Source organism: Schistocerca nitens, chromosome 12 (genome assembly GCF_023898315.1).
Source record: "Schistocerca nitens isolate TAMUIC-IGC-003100 chromosome 12, iqSchNite1.1, whole genome shotgun sequence".
Taxonomy (NCBI): Eukaryota; Metazoa; Arthropoda; class Insecta; order Orthoptera; family Acrididae; genus Schistocerca; species Schistocerca nitens.
In genome coordinates, this window is record NC_064625.1 from 87,488,607 (window position 1) to 87,504,723 (window position 16,117).

A 16,117-nucleotide genomic window follows, 5' to 3' on the forward strand; every position below is an offset into this window, starting at 1 on the left:
GGATCGCCGAAATACCACGTCAAGTTGATTTTAGGATCCGGCAGCAAAGCCGAAGAGACTTTTAAGATCCAATTACATAACATGATAGAACCACTTACATACAAAAGTACAGCGGAAACACTGATCTTTAAAAAATGAATGTTCACGTGCTCAGACGTGTTAATAAGAGATGCTATGCAATTTAAAGTTTAGCCACTTGCCAGTTGCTAATATACACTCCTGGAAATTGAAATAAGAACACCGTGAATTCATTGTCCCAGGAAGGGGAAACTTTATTGACACATTCCTGGGGTCAGATACATCACATGATCACACTGACAGAACCACAGGCACATAGACACAGGCAACAGAGCATGCACAATGTCGGCACTAGTACAGTGTATATCCACCTTTCGCAGCAATGCAGGCTGCTATTCTCCCATGGAGACGATCGTAGAGATGCTGGACGTAGTCCTGTGGAACGGCTTGCCATGCCATTTCCACCTGGCGCCTCAGTTGGACCAGCGTTCGTGCTGGACGTGCAGACCGCGTGAGACGACGCTTCATCCAGTCCCAAACATGCTCAATGGGGGACAGATCCGGAGATCTTGCTGGCCAGGGTAGTTGACTTACACCTTCTAGAGCACGTTGGGTGGCACGGGATACATGCGAACGTGCAGTGTCCTGTTGGAACAGCAAGTTCCCTTGCCGGTCTAGGAATGGTAGAAGGATGGGTTCGATGACGGTTTGGATGTACCGTGCACTATTCAGTCTCCCCTCGACGATCACCAGTGGTGTACGGCCAGTGTAGGAGATCGCTCCCCACACCATGATGCCGGGTGTTGGCCCTGTGTGCCTCGGTCGTATGCAGTCCTGATTGTGGCGCTCACCTGCACGGCGCCAAACACGCATACGACCATCATTGGCACCAAGGCAGAAGCGACTCTCATCGCTGAAGACGACACGTCTCCATTCGTCCCTCCATTCACGCCTGTCGCGACACCACTGGAGGCGGGCTGCACGATGTTGGGGCGTGAGCGGAAGACGGCCTAACGGTGTGCGGGACCGTAGCCCAGCTTCATGGAGACGGTTGCGAATGGTCCTCGCCGATACCCCAGGAGCAACAGTGTCCCTAATTTGCTGGGAAGTGGCGGTGCGGTCCCCTACGGCACTGCGTAGGATCCTACGGTCTTGGCGTGCAACCGTGCGTCGCTGCGGTCCGGTCCCAGGTCGACGGGCACGTGCACCTTCCGCCGACCACTGGCGACAACATCGATGTACTGTGGAGACCTCACGCCCCACGTGTTGAGCAATTCGGCGGTACGTCCACCCGGCCTCCCGCATGCCCACTATACGCCCTCGCTCAAAGTCCGTCAACTGCACATACGGTTCACGTCCACGCTGTCGCGGCATGCTACCAGTGTTAAAGACTGCGATGGAGCTCCGTATGCCACGGCTAACTGGCTGACACTGACGGCGGCGGTGCACAAATGCTGCGCAGCTAGCGCCATTCGACGGCCAACACCGCGGTTCCTGGTGTGTCCGCTGTGCCGTGCGATTGATCATTGCTTGTACAGCCCTCTCGCAGTGTCCGGAGCAAGTATGGTGGGTCTCACACACCGGTGTCAATGTGTTCTTTTTTCCATTTCCAGGAGTTTATAAGGAAACAGGTTCGTATAAGAACACGTTACATACAATATATATTTATATATCTAACAGTTTAACCTGCCCTGGCGGAAGGAAGATAAATTCTAAACTTTGGAAGGCAGTATGTGAACAACTCTCGGTAGTGTCCAGGTTCTTAAACACTGCCAGGCCTAGACCTCGGATGATATTTCACTCCCCGCCAAGGCGCTGGCACAATGACAAAGACATTCCTATAACTCTGAAAGATAGAAACACTCGGCAGAACCTTTGACTCGATATATGGGTAAGCGTGTCAAGGAACACGTTACACTACTGACAGATTCGCAACTTTGAGATTGGGAATTTTACACATGAACAACCGTATTAACAGAGTGCAGGCTTTGAAAACGCCAACATAAAATCATTTGATTACAAGAAACACAGAACACTTGTAAAACTTCTGAGAAAACTTTCAAATAACGGCCACCATTTAACTAGGCCAACTAACTCTTCCACACCATGTTAAAATTCTACTGTGTAAGTCTCACCATAATAACAAAATTTAAATGCCACTGCCGGCAGGTGTGGCCGTGCGGTTCTAAGCGCTTTAGTTTGGAACCGCGTGACCGCTACGGTCGCAGGTTCGTATCCTGCCTCGGGCATGGATGTGTGTGATGACCTTAGGTTAGTTAGGTGTAAGTAGTTCTGAGTTCTAGGGGACCAAAACGCCCGACCAATTTCACACCATATTACAGTCATCACTCTCGTTCGGCAGCCGTTGACACTCCTCTCCCAGCAAATGTCACGAGATCTCGAGGGTTACCCGTCGGAGGCTAACAACCAAATCCCTTCGCCCTCCAAACCAGTAGACACGCGGAAAGCAAAGATAATTTAGTTTAACCACAATCGTTCTCAACGATACAAGAACAAAGTAACACCGGCGCCAGCTCGCCACGGCTCAGCTTGTATAATCCTATTTCCATTTCCACAGCAAGCTGTGGGGATTCTCTTTGTTTCTTCGTATTTGTCAGAGATCACAGTGATACCATCACATAAATACTTTGGTTCCCCTTCCAAGCAGCCACGCAGAAATACGTGTTTATGAGTGGTGGATATCTTAGGATCTTCCAGAATGAGATTTTCACTCTGCAGCGGAGTGTGCGCTGATATGAAACTTCCTGGCAGATTAAAACTGTGTGCCCGACCGAGACTCGAACTCGGGACCTTTGCCTTTCGCGGGCAAGTGCTCTACCATCTGAGCTACGGAAGCACGACTCACGCCCAGTCCTCACAGCTTCACTTCTGTCAGTATCTCGTCTCCTACCTTCCAAACTTTACAGAAGCTCTCCCGTGAACCTTGCAGAACTAGCACTCCTGAAAGAAAGGATACTGCGGAGACATGGCTTAGCCACAGCCTGGGGGATGTTTCCAAAATGAGATTTTCACTCTGCAGCGGAGTGTGCGCTGTTATGAAACTTCCTGGCAGATTAAAACTGTGTGCCCGACCGAGACTCGAACTCGGGACCTTTGCCTTTCGCGGGCAAGTGCTCTACCATCTGAGCTACGGAAGCACGACTCACGCCCAGTCCTCACAGCTTCACTTCTGTCAGTATCTCGTCTCCTACCTTCCAAACTTTACAGAAGCTCTGCCGTGAACCTTGCAGAACTAGCACTCCTGAAAGAAAGGATACTGCGGAGACATGGCTTAGCCACAACCTGGGAGATGTTTCCAGAATGAGATTTTCACTCTGCAGCAGAGTGTGCGCAGATATGAAACTTCCTGGCAGATTAAAACTGTGTGCCCGACCGAGACTCGAACTCGGGACCTTTGCCTTTCGCGGGCAAGTGCTCTACCAACTGAGCTACCGAAGCACGATTCAGGCCCGGTACTCACAGCTTTACTTCTGCCAGTACCTCGTCTCCTACCTTCCAAACTTTACAGAAGCTCTCCCGTGAACCTTGCAGAACTAGCACTCCTGAAAGAAAGGATACAGCGGAGACATGGCTTAGCCACAGCCTGGGGGATGTTTCCAGAATGAGATTTTCACTCTGCAGCGGAGTGTGCGCTGATATGAAACTTCCTGGCAGATTAAAACTGTGTGCCCGACCGAGACTCGAACTCGGGACCTTTGCCTTTCGCGGGCAAGTGCTCTACCATCTGAGCTACGGAAGCACGACTCACGCCCAGTCCTCACAGCTTCACTTCTGTCAGTATCTCGTCTCCTACCTTCCAAACTTTACAGAAGCTCTGCCGTGAACCTTGCAGAACTAGTACTCCTGAAAGAAAGGATACTGCGGAGACATGGCTTAGCCACAACCTGGGGGATGTTTCCAGAATGAGATTTTCACTCTGCAGCGGAGTGTGCGCCGAAATGAAACTTCCTGGCAGATTAAAACTGTGTGCCCGACCGTGACTCGAACTCGGGACCTTTGCCTTTCGCGGGCAAGTGCTCTACCATCTGAGCTACGGAAGCACGACTCACGCCCAGTCCTCACAGCTTTACTACTGTCAGTATCTCGTCTCCTACCTTCCAAACTTTACAGAAGCTCTCCCGTGAACCTTGCAGAACTAGCACTCCTGAAAGAAAAGATACTGCGGAGACATGGCTTAGCCACAGCCTGGGGGATGTTTCCAGAATGAGATTTTCACTCTGCAGCGGAGTGTGCGCTGTTATGAAACTTCCTGGCAGATTAAAACTGTGTGCCCGACCGAGACTCGAACTCGGGACCTTTGCCTTTCGCGGGCAAGTGCTCTACCATCTGAGCTACGGAAGCACGACTCACGCCCAGTCCTCACAGCTTCACTTCTGTCAGTATCTCGTCTCCTACCTTCCAAACTTTACAGAAGCTCTCCCGTGAACCTTGCAGAACTAGCACTCCTGAAAGAAAAGATACTGCGGAGACATGGCTTAGCCACAGCCTGGGGGATGTTTCCAGAATGAGATTTTCACTCTGCAGCGGAGTGTGCGCTGATATGAAACTTCCTGGCAGATTAGAACTGTGTGCCCGACCGAGACTCGAACTCGGGACCTTTGCCTTTCGCGGGCAAGTGCTCTACCATCTGAGCTACCGAAGCACGACTCACGACCGGTCCTCACAGCTTCTGTAAAGTTTGGAAGGTAGGAGACGAGATACTGGCAGAAGTAAAGCTGTGAGGACCGGGCGTGAGTCGTGCTTCGGTAGCTCAGTTGGTAGAGCACTTGCCCGCGAAAGGCAAAGGTCCCGAGTTCGAGTCTCGGTCCGGCACACAGTTTTAATCTGCCAGGAAGTTTCATATCTTAGGATCTTGATCGATCGTTTGTTGGAATTGTTGCCAAAAAACGGACTTAGTCCTCACATTTCCAGAAAACGTTCCAAGTTTTATAGTGGGCAATCTGATATTAGGTGGTGGAGCAACTGTAGTGGCGATCGTAGCAGGCTGTTTATCAGTGATGGTAGTGTGAGCCATGGGACTCGCGCCGTGTGACACTTGTTAACTATATGAAATGAAATCGTCATAAATTCTGAACGGTTTGCTTCAGGACGTTCAAACTTCACGGTTGGCCGCGGAGCATGATGGGAGTTAGTATGCGCACGCACGGTTCGATTTAGCGACGAAGCCCACTTTCATTTGGATGGGTTCGTCAACAAGCGAAATTGGCGCTTTTGGCAGGTCTGAGAACCCTCGACCGAGAAGTCTCTTCACCTTCGACAGGTGACTGTGTGGTGCGCAGTCTCGAAATAATCGGTTCAATATTCCTTGGTGTCACGGTGGCTACCGAACAGTACGTGAACGTTCTGGAAGAGTATTTCAGCCCACTTATCCAAAGTGATCCTCATTTCGACAAGATGTGGTTCGTGCAAGACGCAGGTCGACATCATCTTAGAACGTCTCGTGTCCTGGAGGAGCACTTTGGGACCGCATTCTGGCTCTGGGGTACCCAGAGGCCACTGCCGTGGGCCTCGATTGGCCGCCATAATCTCCGGACCTAAACACACGCGACTCGTTTTTGTGGGGCTATATTAAAGACAAGATGTACAGCAATAACCCCAAAACCATTGCTGAGCTGAAAACAGCCATTCACGAGGTTACCGACAGCATCGATGTTGCAACACTTCAGCGGCTCATGCATTTTTTTGCTGTTCGTCTGCGCTATATCATCGCCAATGTTGGAAGGCATATCGAACATGTCACAGCCTAAATGGTTCAAATGGCTCTGAGCACTATGGGACTTAACATCTATGGTCATCAGTCCCCTAGAACTTAGAACTACTGAAACCTAACTAACGTAAGGACATCACACAACACCCAGTCATCACGAGGCAGAGAAAATCCCTGAGCCCGCCGGGAATCGAACCCGGGACCCCGGGCGTGGGAAGCGAGAACTCTACCGCACGACCACGAGCTGCGGACCACAACCTAAATCCGAGTATCTGTAGAGACGTATACATGTTGAATAAAGAGAGTGCACTCTGTAAGTTTCCCCTCTATTCCCTGTGCCGTGAGTACAAAAGCGCGCAATCTGCGGTATCGACACGATCGTGTATTCTGTTATCAATATCTGTTAATGTACACTGTAGTTCCTGCAGTCGATCTTTGGACAATTCATAGTCTTCAATTGTAATTGTGCTAGTAAACTTGTGTACTTCTTTCGAAGTACGGGTAATATTAACTCCTGCTCTCGCCCGTACTCTTTCTCAAGCGTTGTAACTGATTTTTGCTATGAGCGTTTTCCGTGCCAGACATAGTGAAGTGCCGGCCTATGAGGCCGAGCGGTTCTATGCGCTACAGTCTGGAACCGCGCGACCGCTACGGTCGCAGGTTCGAATACTGCCTCGGGCATGGATGTGTGTGATGTTCTTAGGTTAGTTAGGTTTAAGTAGTTCTAACTTCCAGGAGACTGATGACCTCAGAAGTTAAGTCCCACAGTGCTCAAAGCCATTTGAACCATAGTGAAGTGACTGTAAAGGTAAAAGTGAATGTCGTGTGACCAGGGCCTCCCATCAGGTAGACCGTTCGCCGGGTGCAATGAATGTCGTGTGACTAGGGCCTTCCGTCAGGTAGACCGTTCGCCGGGTGCAATGAAAGTCGTGTGACTAGGGCCTTCTGTCAGGTAGACCATTCGCCGGGTGCAATGAATGTCGTGTGACTAGGGCCTCCCGTCAGGTAGACCGTTCGCCGGGTGCAATGAAAGTCGTGTGACTAGGGCCTCCCGTCAGGTAGACCGTTCGCCGGGTGCAATGAATGTCGTGTGACTAGGGCCTTCCGTCAGGTAGACCGTTCGCCGGGTGCAATGAATGTCGTGTGACTAGGGCCTTCCGTCAGGTAGACCGTTCGCCGGGTGCAATGAAAGTTGTGTGACGAGGGCCTCCCGTCAGGTAGACTGTTCGCCGGGTGCAATGAATGTCGTGTGACTAGGGCCTTCCGTCAGGTAGACCGTTCGCCGGGTGCAATGAATGTCGTGTGACTAGGGCCTCCCGTCAGGTAGACTGTTCGCCGGGTGCAATGAATGTCGTGTGACTAGGGCCTTCCGTCAGGTAGACCGTTCGCCGGGTGCAATGAATGTCGTGTGACTAGGGCCTTCCGTCAGGTAGACCGTTCGCCGGGTGCAATGAAAGTCGTGTGACTAGGGCCTTCCGTCAGGTATACCGTTCGCCGGGTGCAATGAAGGTCGTGTGACTAGGGCCTCCCGTCAGGTAGACCGTTCACCGGGTGCAATGAATGTCGTGTGACTAGGGCCTTCCGTCAGGTAGACCGTTCGCCGGGTGCAATGAATGTCGTGTGACTAGGGCCTTCCGTCAAGTAGACCGTTCGCCGGGTACAATGAAAGTCGTGTGACTAGGGCCTTCCGTCAGGTAGACCGTTCGCCGGGTGCAATGAATGTCGTGTGACTAGGGCCTTCCGTCAGGTAGACCGTTCACCGGGTGCAACGAATGTTGTGTGACTAGGGCCTCCCGTAAGGTAGTCCGTTCGCCGGGTGCAGTGAATGTCGTGTGACTAGGGCCTCCCGTCAGGTAGACCGTTCGCCGGGTGCAATGAATGTCGTGTGACTTGGGCCTCCCGTCAGGTAGACCGTTCGCCGGGTGCAATGAATGTCGTGTGACTAGGGCCTTCCGTCAGGTAGACCGTTCGCCAGGTGCAATGAAAGTCGTGTGACTAGGGCCTTCCGTCAGGTATACCGTTCGCCGGGTGCAATGAATGTCGTGTGACTAGGGCCTTCCGTCAGGTAGACCGTTCGCCGGGTGCAATGAATGTTGTGTGACTAGGGCCTCCCGTAAGGTAGTCCGTTCGCCGGGTGCAGTGAATGTTGTGTGACTAGGGCCTCCCGTCAGGTAGACCGTTCGCCGGGTGCAATGAATGTCGTGTGACTAGGGCCTCCCGTCAGGTAGACCGTTCACCGGGTGCAATGAATGTCGTGTGACTAGGGTCTTCCGTCAGGTAGACCGTTCGCCGGGTGCAATGAAAGTCGTGTGACTAGGGCCTCCCGTCAGGTAGACCGTTCGCCGGGTGCAATGAATGTTTTGTGACTAGGGCCTTCCGTCAGGTAGACCGTTCGCCGGGTGCAATGAATGTCGTGTGACTAGGGCCTCCCGTCAGGTAGACCGTTCGCCGGGTGCAATGAATGTCGTGTGACTAGGGCCTTCAGTCAGGTAGACCGTTCGCCGGGTGCAGTGAATGTCGTGTGACTAGGGCCTCCCGTCAGGTAGACCGTTCGCCGGGTGCAATTAATGTCGTGTGACTAGGGCCTTCCGTCAGGTAGACCGTTCGCCGGGTGCAATGAAAGTCGTGTGACTAGGGCCTTCCGTCAGGTAGACCGTTCGCCGGGTGCAATGAAAGTTGTGTGACTAGGGCCTTCCGTCAGGTAGACCGTTCGCCGGGTGCAATGAAAGTCGTGTGACTAGGGCCTCCCGTCAGGTAGACCGTTCGCCGGGTGCAATGAATGTCGTGTGACTAGGGCCTTCCGTCAGGTAGACCGTTCGCCGGGTGCAATGAATGTCGTGTGACTAGGGCCTTCCGTCAGGTAGACCGTTCGCCGGATGCAATGAAAGTCGTGTGACTAGGGCCTTCCATCAGGTAGACCGTTCGCCGGGTGCAATGAATGTCGTGTGACTAGGGCCTTCCGTCAGGTAGACCGTTCGCCGGGTGCAATGAATGTTGTGTGACTAGGGCCTCCCGTAAGGTAGACCGTTCGCCGGGTGCTACTCTTTCGATTTGACGCCACTTCGGAGACTTGCACGTCGAGGGGGATGAAATGATGATGATTAGGACAACGTAACACCCAGTCCCTGAGCGGAGAAAATATCCGACCCAGCAGGGAATTTAACCCGGTCCCTCAGGATTTATATTCTGTGCGGCTGACCACTCAGCTACCGGGAACGGACGTGAAATGTCTGCAACTGCGTAAGAGGACCAAGATAGTACGTATTTTAATGAACAACTAACTGATGACAGCACCAGTCAAAACCATCTACAGGCGCAGCGTAAGATCTGACAGCCCGTCGAAGCGCCAATCGAACAACTACAATAGCAGTATAGAGGGCCAATAATGTAATCAGTTGCTTTTACTAACGGCACTACAAAATACGTGGCGTGATAATTCAGTCGAACGTAACTGTGTATGCAAGCGGTTGTCGTCGGAGATTTTATTGCGTGGCGTGACAAATCGCTGCAATAAACCCCTCCTGCTATTTGCCGCGTGACGTGCGTACAAAACTTGTGGTTCACAACATCAGCTGTGGAAATCATTTCCCGGGTTTCGGCGCCAATTCTTATAACGTGAAGTAGTAAGCAGCGATTTGCAGTCTAACATAACACTTTATTTAACAGTCACAGAATGTATATATGGTGTTCCATTGATAGTGACCGGACCAAATATCTCACGAAATAAGCGTCAAACGAAAAAAACTACAAAGAACGAAACTCGTCTAGCTTGAAGTTGGAAACCAGATCGCTCTATGGTTGGCCCGCTAGATGGCGCTTCCATAGGTCAAACAGATATCAACTACGTTTCTTTTAAATAGGAACCCTCATTTTTATTATATAGTCGTGTAGTACGTAAAGAAACATGAATGTTTTAGTTGGACCACTTTTTTCGCTTTTTTATAGATGGCGCTGTAATAGTCACAAACGTATAACTACGTGGTATCACGTGACATTCCGCCAGTGCGGACGGTATTTGCTTCGTGATACATTACCCGTGTTAAAATGGACCGTTTACCAGTTGCGGAAAAGGTAGATATCGGGTTCATGTATGGCTGTTGTGATCAAAATGCCCAACGGGCGAGTGCTATGTATGCTGCTCGGTATCCTGGACGACATCATCCAAGTGTCCGGACCGTTCGCCGGATAGTTACGTTATTTAAGGAAACAGGAAGTGTTCAGCCACATGAGAAACAACAACGACCTGCCACAAATGATGATGCCCAAGTAGGTGTTTTAGCTGCTGTCGCGACTAATCCGCACATCAGTAGCAGACAAACTGCGCGAGAATCGGAAATCTCAAAAACGTCGGTGTTAAGAATGGTACATGAACATCGATTGCACCCGTACCATATTTCTATGCACTAGGAATTGCGTGGCGACGACTTTGAACGTCGTGTACAGTTCTGACACTGGGCACAAGAGAAATTACGGGACGATGACAGATTTTTTGCACGCGTTCTATTTAGCGACGAAGCGTCGTTCACCAACGTAAACCGGCATAGTATGCACTATTGCGCAACGGAAAATCCACGATGGCTGCGACAAGTGTCCCGACCCCAACGACTTCGATTCCCAACGACCTGCACTCCACGGCGAACACAAGAGTGTATTCGTGCATATGGGGGTCACACGTCATACTGATGTTAGTAACGTACACCAGAACCAGAATCGAAGTTTCATTATGAACGAGGGTGGTTTGAAAAGTTCTCGGAACGGAATAGAAAGAACTACTCCCCCATGAACCACGGACCTTGCCGTTGGTGGGGAGGCTTGCGTGCCTCAGCGATACAGATGGCCGTACCGTAGGTGCAACCACAACGGAGGGGTATCTGTTGAGAGGCCAGACAAACATGTGGTTCCTGAAGAGGGGGCAGCAGCCTTTTCAGTAGTTCCAAGGGCAACAGTCTAGATGATTGACTGATCTGGCCTTGTAACACTATCCAAAACGGCCTTGCTGTGCTGGTACTGCAAACGGCCGAAAGCAAGGGGAAACTACGGCCGTAATTTTTCCCGAGGGCATGCAGTTTTACTGTATGGTTAAACAATGATGGAGTCCTCTTGGGTAAAATATTCCGGAGGTAAAATAATCCCCCATTCGGATCTCCGGGTGGGGACTACTCAGGAGGACGTCGTTATCAGGAGAAAGAAAACTGGCGTTCTACGGATCGGAGCGTGGAATGTCAGATCCCTTAATCGGGCAGGTAGGTTAGAAAATTTAAAAAGGGAAATCGATAGGTTAAAGTTAGATACAGTGGGAATTAGTGACGTTCGGTGGCAGGAGGAACAAGACTTTTGGTCAGGTGAATACAGGGTTATAAATACAAAATCAAATAGGGGTAATGCAGGAGTAGGTTTAATAATGAATAAAAAAATAGGAGTGCGGGTAAGCTACTACAAACAGCATAGTGAACGCATTATTGTTGCCAAGATAGACACGAATCCCACAGCTACCACAGTAGTACAAGTTTATATGCTAACTAGCTCTGCTTGATGAAGAAATTGGTGAAATGTATGATGAGATACAAGAAATTATTCAGGTAGTGAAGGGAGACGAAAATTTAATGGTCATGGGTAACTGGAATACGAGAGTAGTAAAAGGGAGAGAATGAAACATAGTAGGTGAATATGGATTATGGCTAAGAAATGAAAGAGGAAGCCGCCTGGTAGAATTTTGCGCAGAGAATAACTTAATCATAGTTAACACTTGGTTCAAGAATCATAAACGAAGGTTGTATACATGGTAGAATCCTGGAGATACTAGAAGGTAACAGATATATAATTGTAAGACAGAGACTTAGCAACCAGGTTTTAAATTGTAAGACATTTCCAGGGGCAGATGTGGACTCTGACCACAATCTATTGGTAATGAACTGTAGATTAAAACTGAAGAAACTGCAAAAAGGTGGGAATTTAAGGAGATGGGACCTGGATAAACCGAAGGAATCAGAGGTTGGTCAGAGTTCCAGGGAGAGCATAAGGGAACAATTGACAGGAATGGGGGAAAGAAATATGGTAGATGAAGAATGGGTAGCTTTGAGGGATGAAATAGTGAAGGCAGAAGAGGATCAAATAGGTAAAAAGACGAGGGCTAGTAGAAATCCTTGGGTAACAGACGAAATATTGAATTTAATTGATTAAAGCAGAAAATATAAAAATGCAGTAAATGAAGCAGGCAAAAAGGAATACAAACGTCTCAAAAATGAGATCGACAGGAAGTGCAAAATAGCTAAGCAGGAATGGCTAGAGGACAAATGTAAGGATGTAGAGGCTTATCTCACTAGGGGTAAAATAGACTCTGCCTACAGGAAAATTAAAGAGACCTTTGGAGAAAGGAGGACCACTTGCATGAATATCAAGAGCTTTGATGGAAACCCAGTTCTAAGCAAAGAAGGGAAAGCAGAAAGGTTGAAGGAGTATATAGAGGGTCTATACAGGGGCGATGTACTTGAGGACAATATTATGGAATTGGAAAAGAATGTAGATGAAGATGGAAAGGGAGATATGAAACTGCGTGAAGAGTTTGACCGAGCACTGAAAAACCTGAGTCGAAACAAGGCCCCCGGAGTAGACAACATTCCATTGGAACTACTGGCGGCCTTGGGAGAGCCAGTCCTGACAAAACTCTACCATCTGGTGAGCAAGATGTATGAAACAGGCGAAATACCCTCAGACTTCAAGAAGAATATAATAATTCCAATCCCAAAGAAAGCAGGTGTTGACAGATGTGAGAATTACCGAACAATCAGTTTAATAGGCCACAGCTGCAAAATACTAACACGAATTCTTTGCAGACAAATGGAAAAACTAGTAGAAGCCGACCTCGGGGAAGATCAGTTTGGATTCCGTAGAAATACTGGAACACGTGAGGCAATACTGACCTTACGACTTATCTTAGAAGAAAGATTAAGGAAAGGCAAACCTACGTTTCTAGCATTTGTAGACTTAGAGAAAGCTTTTGACAATGTTGACTGGAATACTCTCTTTCAAATTCTAAACGTGGCAGGGGTAAAATACAGGGAGCGAAAGGCTATTTACAATTTGTACAAAAACCAGATGGCAGTTATAAGAGTCGAGGGGCATGAAAAGGAAGCAGTGGTTGGGAAAGGAGTGAGACAGGGTTGTAGCCTCTCCCCGATGTTATTCAATCTGTATATTGAGCAAGCAGTAAAGGAAACAAAAGAAAAATTCGGAATAGGTATTAAAATCCATGGAGAAGAAATAAAAACTTTGAGGTTCGCCGATGACATTGTAATTCTGTCAGAGACAGCAAAGGACTTTGAAGAGCAGTTGAACGGAATGGATGGTGTCTTGAAGGGAGGATATAAGATGAACATCAACAAAAGCAAAACAAGGATAATGGAATGTAGTCGAATTAAGTCGGGTGATGTTGAGGGTATTAGATTAGGAAATGAGACACTTAAAGTAGTAAAGGAGTTTTGCTATTTGGGGAGCAAAATAACTGATGATGGTCGAAGTAGAGAGGATATAAAATGTAGACTGGCAATGGAAAGGAAAGCGTTTCTGAAGAAGAGAAATTTGTTAACATCGAGTATAGATTAAGTGTCAGGAAGTCATTTCTGAAAGTATTTGTATGGAGTGTAGCCATGTATGGAAGTGAAACATGGACGGTAAATAGTTTGGACAAGAAGAGAATAGTAGCTTTCGAAATGTGGTGCTACAGAAGAATGCTGAATATTAGATGGGTAGATCACATAACTAATGAGGAGGTACTGAATAGGATTGGGGAGAGGAGGAGTTTGTGGCACAACTTTACCAGAAGAAGGGATCGGTTGGTAGGACATGTTCTGAGGCATCAAGGGATCACCAATTTAGTATTGGAGGGCAGCACGGAGGGTAAAAATCGTAGAGGGAGACCAAGAGATGAATACACTAAGCAGATTCAGAAGGATGTAGGTTGCAGTAGGTACTGGGAGATGAAGAGGCATCAAACCAGTCGCTGGACTGAGAACCACAACAACAACAACACCAGTTTCGTGATGAACCTCTTCACAAACTTGATAGATATCGGCCTCTTGATTTATGCTGTTAAACTTCCGATTTGCGTAAGTGCATTAACATCAGACATTTGGCAGGAGATGCAGTTATTTATAATCCGTCGGTGTCTGAAAGAAAGCTGCAAAAATATTCACTCAGAGGAGTTGGACAAAAATACGTGAACACATCGAGAATTGCATGCTAGAACGAAATACTAGCAAAACCTGCTGCTTGTGCTGTCGTATTTGACCAGGAAGAGAGCCTGTGCAATATCCTTAATACTTTGCAAATGTCAGTCACAGTTCGAACAGTGCTCTGTGTAGCTGTGAGTGTATAATCTCGGAGTTGAGTGCATTCGGACGTGAGCATGTTGTTGTTGTTTCTCGTATGGAGGATGCTCCTGTAACAGAGATAGTGGAAATGTTCTGTGTCCGAAGAGGCACCGAATCGAAGACTTATACCGCGTACAGTGATCGTATAGTTGCAAATTACTAAGAAGAATTCTTTACAGAACAATGGGGAAACTGGTAGAAGCCGACCTCGGGGAAGATCAGTTTTCAGGAGATGTGTATGAACTCGCTGAGCAGTATTGACGTTATGACTTCTCTCATAAGGCAAGTTACATTTATAGCATTTGTAGACTTCGAGAAAGTCTTAGACTGTTTTGACTGAAACACTCTCTTTCAAGTTATAAAGGTGGCAACGGTAAAATACAGGGAGCGAAAGGCTATTTACAATTTGTACAAAAACCAGATGGCAATTATAAGAGTCGAGGGGCAAAGAGAAGCAAGGAAGAGAGTGAGACAGGATTGTAGCCTATCCGCGATGCTATTCAATCTACGAGGATATATTGAGAAAACAGTAAAGGAAACCAAAGAAGAATTTGGAGAAGGAATTAACGTTCAAGGAGGAGAAATATAAAATTTCGTGGTTTCTCAATGACACTGTAATTCTCTCAGAGACAGCAAAAGACTTAGAAGAGCAGTTGAACGGAATAGACATTGTTTCCAGCAGCAAGTCCGGCCATCCGCGTCGCCACCTCACACATACACACACATACGCACACATACTGCCACACACTCACGCGCACAGCCGCAGGACACAGAATGCGCGGCTCGGGTGTACCCTCTCTGGGGATCGCGGGGGTGAGCGGTCATTTTTAACCCCGCCGCCCGCCGCCGTGATAGACTATCAGCGCCAGGGCGACACCGCACCCCCTGCCACCCCCGCTCTGCGGCGTATCGCTGCCCCCTTCCACCCCTTCACTCCGGACTTTTTTTTTTCAACCCCGGGCTCGCGGCCCGCATATTCCGCTTATCTGATTGGCAAGCTGCGCGTATTAATACTTGTCACTCAGCTTCCGAGCCCGTTTACAGATTTTTTGCCGCCCTGAAAGCTGTGCGCTAATGAATGCATTTTTTTCGGAGCCTGAAGCATACATTATTAATACTCCTCATTACAGAACAACAGAATTCTTATTACGCACTCGCCACCACTCGATGCCAAATATTTTGTCATGCGAAAGCCAACTCCGCTTTTATCGCTTGACTTTCTGAAAGCCATGGATCAAGGCACTCAGGTAACACAGTATTTCTGGACTTCCAGAAAACATTTGACTCAGCGCAACACCGTGACATAATAACGAAAGCGCGATCATATTATGTAAATAAAAAAATTTGATTAGTTCCAGGATTTCCTGTTGGGGAGCACACAGTTAATGTTCCTAATAACCTTGTCGTCGAGAGGGTTTTAAACCCTGATCTTCTATCCCTTATCTTTATGTCAGCATGTTACGTGGGCTGGAGAATCCTCGACATCTATAAAACAAAGATATGGTGCGTCCCACAGAAGTGTGTTGGGATTCTTTACCCTTTGGGCCCCAATAATATGAGAAGCATGTGATTTTAAAATATTTCACAAAATTAATGTTTATGACCATGGTTACTATACATCCTATACGTTACTACAGTAAATGTCTAGACACATACAGACTCTACACATTTTAATGTATAACATACACTAGTGAAACGTTGTCAGCAAACAGGAAAGCTGTATTTAAGGTTTATTGGTTTATGCTTAAAATGCAGCTACACAATCTAAATACAAGATGAAACAGGCGAAAGATAAAAAATCAGTTGTTTTGAGGGCGCCATTTCATTTTGGAACCACTAGAACATACAGTTTCCAAACATCCATCACTTCACGTAATATACCCGAAAGCAAATTCTCATTTTTTTCCTAGACAATATCCCGCATCTCGAAACTTCCATGAGCCATTAACTCCTAAAACCAATTATACTCATAAATAAGAAGCAAAAATGAGCCTAAAATGTC